The sequence below is a fragment of the Castor canadensis genome, chromosome X (genome assembly GCF_047511655.1).
Source record: "Castor canadensis chromosome X, mCasCan1.hap1v2, whole genome shotgun sequence".
Lineage (NCBI taxonomy): Eukaryota > Metazoa > Chordata > Mammalia > Rodentia > Castoridae > Castor > Castor canadensis.
Genome location: NC_133405.1, coordinates 52,646,154 through 52,652,607, shown reverse-complemented (window position 1 = coordinate 52,652,607; position 6,454 = coordinate 52,646,154).

Sequence of the window (6,454 nt, the reverse complement as noted above, 5' to 3'; positions counted from 1 at the left end):
CTATTTCCCAGACAATAACAGTGATTTTTATTTTCATAGATTAATTTTATTAATTTTATTTGTTCTTGAGACTCCTTTATGTCTGGCTTCTGTCACTCAGTGTATTGTTTTTGAGATTTATCCATGTTGTTTACTACTTTTATTGCTGAGTAGCATTCTACAATTTCTTTATCCTTTCTCCTGTTGTTTTCAATGTCAGGTTATATAAATCTGATAGAAACATTCATGTACAAGTCTTGATGTGGAGACAGTTTCATTTTTCTTGAGTAAATAATACTCAGAAATGAAACTGTTGAGACATGTGATAAATGAATGTTAAACTTTATAAGAAAATTGAGAAAGAGTTCTCCAAAGTGGTTGTAACATTTTATTACCCAACAGCAACCATACTAGTGTTTTTGGTGTTGTTAGTCTTTTTGCCTTTAGTCATTCTTTTTTTTTTTTGGTGGGACCAGAATTTGAATTTATGGCCTCATGGCTTGCTAGGCAGGCAGGCAGGCAGTCTACCACTTGAGCCACTCCACCAGCCCTTTTTTGTGACGATTTTGTTTTTGAGGTAGGGCTTCACAAACTGTTTGACTGGGCTGGCTTTGAACCAAGATCCTCTTGATCTTTGTCTCCCAAGTAGCTAGGATTGCAGGCATGAGCCACAGGTGCCTGGCTGCCTTTAGCCATTCTATTGGATGTGTGGAGATATCTCAATGTGGTTTCTATTTGCATTTCCCTTATTATTAAAGATGTTGAAGATGGGCTATGTTCTTTTGTGAAGTATCTATTGCTTGTGCCTACTTTTTACACTGAGTTCTTCTTTTTTAGTGTTGATTTGTAGTTCTTTATATATTCTGGGTATAAGTCTTTTGTCAGATATATGTACTACATATATCATTTCAAAATCTATAACTTATCTATCTTTTTTACTTTTTTGCAGCAGTACTGGGGATTGAATCTAGGGCCTTGCTCTTGCTGGGTAAGTACTTTACCACTTGAGTCATGTCTCCAGCCCTTAAAAAAATTTTTTTTTGTGGTACTGGGTTTGAACTCAGGGCCTCATGCTTGCAAGGCAGGCGTTCTTACCACTTAAGCCACTCCACCATCATGCTTTTTAAATTTTTATGTTGTTTTTGAGATAGGATCTCCTTATGTTTGCCCAGACTGGCCTAGCACCTGGGTCCTCCAGACTCTGCCTCCCAAGTAGCTGGGATACAGGCATGCACCTGGCTTACCTGTACATTTTAAAACAATGTCTATGGATGAATAGAAATTTAAGTTATAATAAAGTTTAAGTTATCGGATTTCTCTATTGTTATTACAACTTTTGTGTCATATCTAAAGCATTATTGCCTACCCTAAGTCATGAAGATATTTCCTCGTGCTTTATTCCAGAAGCTTTATGGCTTTAGCTTTTACCTTTAGTATGCTAGGAACATGGAAGAGGCACTAGTTTCTCTGAAACAGGAATTTTAAACAGGCTATCAGATTTTGAAGAGAAAGGAGAATGGAAATCAAAACTTCTTGGCAGATATCTGTGAAATAAAAAGTCATCAAGGCTGATAAAGAGCGTGGAATAAAAATAGAATGCATAATCTTCAGACCATTGTAGATAAAATAAATTGATTCAACACAAAGCAGGGGAAAAGAAAGCAAAAAGCATTATAAATAAAAAAAGAAAAAAGTAGTGGCAGGAATAAATCTAAACATAACATCATCACAACATGAATTGGTTAAATTCACTTAAAAAGAGACAGAGACTCTCAGATTGTGTAAAAATAAAAACAAAAATCCATCTCTATATTGTATTAAATCAGAACATGAAAAAAGCTAAATCAGGGGAACACTAATAAAAAGAAAGTAGATGTCACATTATCAGTATAATATAACAATTTCAGACAGAAAGGACTAAATGGGAAAAAGAGGGATATTTAATATTAATAACCATAGTTATGTTTCCTAGAAAATGTAACATATAATCTTTTACATAATTAACAATGTAGCTTCAAAATAGGCAATGCAAAATACAGTCACTTTTGATATCTACAGAGATTGGGTCCACCATTCCCCACAGATACCCAAACCTGTGGATCTCAAGTCCCTTATATAAAATGATGTAGTATTTGTGGATAAGCTATGACATCATCCTATGTACTTTAAATCATCTCTAGATTACTTATAGTACCTAACACAATGTAAATGCTGTGTTTGTACCATATTGTGTAGGGAATAATGTCATGAAAAAAGTCTATATATGTTTGGCACAGACATAATTTTCCCCAAATATTTTCTGTCTGAAGTTAGTTGAATCTATGGATGTGGAAGCCAAGGATACTGAGGACCAAATGTAAATACAAGGAAAAAATGTTACATCTGTAATCGTTGAAAGACTCAGTACACCTCTTCTAGTAACCCATAGATTAGCAAATATTAGCAAATTTCTCTAATATAAACAAATTTGTATACAACAGAGAATAACATTTTTTCAAGTGTACTTCGTTTAGAAACTTTGTCTATGTATGAGAACATGTTCATTCAGCAGTGAAATCCCCTAATTTCTAAGAAAAATCAATACTAATAATCATTAGAACCACATCTATTATTTGTAACATATTTATTCAGCAAATATTTACTGAGTGCCTACTGTGTCCAGGTCCTGTTTTAGGTACTGAAAAATGTAACGATTAATAAGAGACAATGTTCTTGATTCCAAGGAGCTAACATCCTAGAGAAAGGAATCACATGTTGCATAAACAAGTGATAAATCTTGTAATGAAAATGAAACTGGATGATGCCATAGACACTGGTGGATTTTTATTTTGAGACATGGTCTTGCCTAGGTTAACCTTGAACTCCTATGTAGCACTGGTTGGCCTCAAACTCATGCTCCTCCTGCCTCAGCCTGCCAAGTGTTGGGATTACAGGGGTGTGCCACCGTGTCTCACTTTGGAGGGATATTTTAAGTTACATTACTAAGAAAAGCCTTAAAGAGAAGGTGACAGAATATGATGAAATAAAATTAGACATTAATACAAATAAACCCCATTCAATCCAAAATAAAAAATGACTCTTCTAAATGATCCTTAGGTTCAAGAGAACATAAGGACTGGTGGAATGGCTCAAGTGGTAGAGTGCTTGCCTAGCAAGCCTGAGGCTCTGAGTTCAAACTCCAGTACTACCAAAAAAGAGAGGAAATAAAAATTAAAACTTCACATAATATAGATAAGAATGAAGATATGAATCCTGGAAGTAAGACCTGTGGGATGAGGTTAGAATTATCAAGAAGGTCATTTATACACTCACATACAAAATGCAAAAACAAGGAAGATTTAAGATAAATGAACAAAGCACTCCACTCAAGAAGATAGCCGAACAAGAAGCTGACTTCCAAGAAAATAGAGGAAAGGAAAAAAGAAAAAAAAAAGAAATGCAAAATTAAGTCATATACAATTGACAGATACAGTCTGAATTTGTTGCTTGAGAAGAAGTTTTGGAAACACTGATCAAGAAAAGGTAGAGATTTTAATTGCAGATATAGAAATCAATTGGAAAGATATAAGGAAATGTATTTTCTTACTATTCAATTTGAAATTTCAGACAAAATGAATAATATATTTAGAAAACTTAAGGCCAGATGCCTGTGGCTTCACAACTGTAATCTTAGCTACTTGGGAGCTAAGATTAGGAGGATCAGGGTTGGAGGCCAGCCCAGACAAACAGTTTGAGAGACCTGTCTCCAAAATAACCAGAGCAAAATGAACTGGAAGTGTGGCTCAAGTGGTAGAACTCCTGCTTTGCAAGTGCAAAGCCCTGAGTTCAAACCCCAGTCCCATCAAGGAAAAAAAATAAAATTTAAGTAATCAAAAATGGCTCAAAAGGTAGAAAACCTGAAGGGATCAATAACCAATAAAGAATGCCAAAACATATTAAAAGGCCTACTGCTTAAAAACAAAAGGGAAAATAGCAGTTACCATGCTCAGATTGTTTCTGTGGAAAGCTTTTCCATCTATACAGAGTCAAGAATTTTCTTCTTTATAAACTATGTCTAAAACATAGAAAATTTCTCAATTTATTTATTGTACAAAGTTTATATAATTCTAATGTCAAAAATAGAAAAGGATAGTGCAACAAAAAGAAAACTATAAACTGATTTTATCAATGAAACCTGCAAAAGCATGAAATTAAGTATTAGCAAATTGACACCCAGCAGTGTATTTAATAGTCATTACCATGTGAGGTTTATTCCAATATATTCAAATGTGGTCACATATTTGAACTTTTTTTTTGTGGTACTGGGGCTTGACCTTGGGGCCTTCACCTTGAGCCACTCTACCAAGTGTTTTCGAGATAGGGTCTTGTGAACTATTTGCCCAGGCTGGCTTTGAACCGCTATCCTCCTGATTTCTGCCTCCTGAGTAGCTAGGATTATAGGAGTGAGCCACTGGCACCCAGCTGAACATTTTAATTATAACCCACAATATTAAAATTACATTAAAATAAGATCATCTCAACATGTACCATAAAATCATTTATTGAAATTTAGCATCCATTCCTGATAACAATCTTAGCATTCTAGGAATAGAAGATTCCTTAATCTGACAAAGGGTCTAGGCAGGAGAGGTAGTATAAAAACATACTTAATGATGAACCATTAAGCGCATTCCCATTAAAGTCAGGAATTAGACTGTAAGGATTCTGAAATCACCTTTACCAGTCAATATTATTCTGGAGTTCTTGTTCCATGCAATAAGACAAAAAAAAAAAAGAAAGAAAGAAAGACAGAAAGAAAGAAAGAAACAGCATTAAGTATTTAAAAGGCCTGGTTCGATCCTCAGTACTGCAAATAAAATAAAACAAAATAAAATACTGAGAAGGAAAAATACTAAACTGTTATTTCTAGATAATATAGCTGTCTCTCTAGAAAATTCAAGAGAATCAACTGACAAACTTTTCTTTGAATTTTTTTTCCTTTATCGTTGTGCTGGGTGGGGGTACTTTGTGGCATTTATACAGGTTCTTACAATGTAATAAATATATCATACATGAATTCACCCCCTCCACCACACCCCTTTATCCCTCCCCCTTCCCTGATTCATGGGATATTTGCAACAGGTATCATTTTTGCATTTAAATACATATGTACACATTTTTTGCACTGTATTCACCCTCCTACCCACTTTTCTTGCCACCTCCCCCTCCCACTGGTGCCAGCTCTCCCCCCTCCCCCCACCACCCCGCCCCGCCCCGGGCAGGACTTGTTCTGCCCTCCTGTTGTCTGATTTTTTAGAAGAAAAGATAAAACAAAAAATATGACATTTTAGCTTGTTTGAGATCAAGGTAGCTACACAGGGAGTTTCCCTGTGATATTTCCATGTATGTATGTATTATAAACTCAATTGGTTTATCTCCCCTAATTTTCTCCATTCTACCTTAGTCCCTTTCTTATGGTAGTTTCAGTCAGTTTAAGATTTCTGTATTCATTCTTGTATAGTGAGTGTATCAACCCTGTTCAAGTTCTCAGTTTCCCTACCCCTCCCGTGCGTGACCTCCCCTTAGTGTGACCAGTGTTTCATAATATTGCTGCATTTGTGTTAGGTCTATATTCCACGTATGAGAGAGAATATGCGGCTTTTGGCCTTCTGAAGCTGGCTAACTTCACTTAAGATGATGTTGTTGGGGCAGGGAGGAGGTGGCCCAAACAATTTATACACATGGAAGTGTAAAAATGATAAAATGAAAAAAAAATGATGTGTATTAAAAAAAGATGATGTTCTCCAGTTCCATCCATTTACCTGAGAATAACAAAATTTCATTCTTCTTTGTGGCTGAGTAAAATTCCACTGTATATAAATACCACATTTTCTTAATCCATTTGATAGTTGTGGGGCATCTTGGCTATTTTCATAGCTTAGCTATTGTGAGTAGTGCTGCAATAAAGATGGATGTGCAGAAGCTTTTGTTGTAAGGTGACTCACAATCCTTCAGGTATATCCCTAGGAGTGGTATTGCTGGGTAGTATGCCAAATCTATTTTTAGTTTATTAAGAAACCTCCATATTGTTTTCCAAAGTGGTTGTACTAGCTTACATTCCCACCAGCAGTGTATGAAGGTTCCTTTTTCCCCTGCATCCTCACCAATATTTGCTGTCATTTGTGTTCTTGATGGTAGCCATTCTAACAGGAGTGAGGTGGAATCTTAACGTAGTTTTAATTTGTGTTTCCTTTATGGCCAGGGATGGTAGTTTTTCATTTTTTTTTTTTTAGTGATTTGGACTTCTTCCTTTGAAAAGGTTCTGTTCACTTCATTTGCCCATGTTTTCATTGGGTCAGTGATTTTTTGGGAGTTTCGTTTTTTGAGCTCCCTGTATATTCTGGTTATCAGTCCTTTGATGTATAGCCAGCGAATATTTTCTCCCACTCTGTGGGTGATCTCTTCAGTTTAGAGACCATTTCTTTTATTTTGCAGA